The following is a 1,052-nucleotide window of genomic DNA, read 5'->3' as shown; positions in this document are numbered from 1 at the left end:
TCTCTTCTGCTACCCAGTGTTTTCTTTATACAATACAGTGGGAAGCTCTACGGCTGCTGAATCTTTAAGATAAACATGTTCCCCATATCAATTTTACATGGCCCTTATCAATGTTCCACGTTGACTTTGGCCTTTGTCCCAGGAGTCGAAGCCAAGAGTAGGAGGTCATGACCCATAGGCCTGGGTTGTTTTGTTTTTCATTTTGCATAGGAAGTCGTAATAAGGTCCAAAGATGGTTCCCACTCCATAGAATATGAATACACGACTACATGACTGACATGACTGAAACTATAAGATCCAATGTCTCTTGTTATTCCCAGGAACAACAGACATATGAGATGCAGAGGTGCATGCTAGGATATGAGCTTGACTGAATGGCCTAGAAATCAGAGGCCCTTATTTTCTGTTTCAACACGGTTTTACTCTGGTATGAATAGTATTAATCTAACAGCCAGTGCTACGCAACAGATACAGCAGGTGATGAGAGGAGGACATTTTTATGAATTCTTGATCTTTCTAATTAATACAGTCTTTCCTTGGATCTCCTAAAATTCTCTCTCTCTCTCTCTCTCTCTCTCTCTCTCTCTCTCTCTCTCTCTCTCTCTCTCTCTCTCTCTCTCTCTCTCTCTCTCTCTCTCTCTCTCTCTCTCTATCTTCGTTTATATTGAGACGCTAAAAGGTTGTTCTACTACTGCACTTTATTTGCATCCTCGCAAATGCAATGGATCTAGGGAAGTGCTTCAAGAAGACACATAGCTTTCTCACACACACACACACACACACACACACACACACACACACACACACACACACACACACACACACACACACACAGGCACCTCCTTATGTCAAGCTCTTAATAAGGATAAAGATAGGAAATAAAAATAAATCCCTTTATCAAAGTCAAATGTTGAACTACATGGTTGCTATGCAAATATATAGCCGTAAGGGCTGCTGTATATATTGCGTAATATTCAATTTAATGATATTTTATAACCCTTATCACCATTACAGTCTTGATGGGCTTAACAGGCCAACAATTTATGACAATA

The sequence above is a fragment of the Gadus morhua genome, chromosome 23, assembly GCF_902167405.1.
Source record: "Gadus morhua chromosome 23, gadMor3.0, whole genome shotgun sequence".
NCBI lineage: Eukaryota > Metazoa > Chordata > Actinopteri > Gadiformes > Gadidae > Gadus > Gadus morhua.
The sequence above is the reverse complement of the archived record's forward strand: the minus strand, read 5'-3'. Positions refer to the sequence as shown.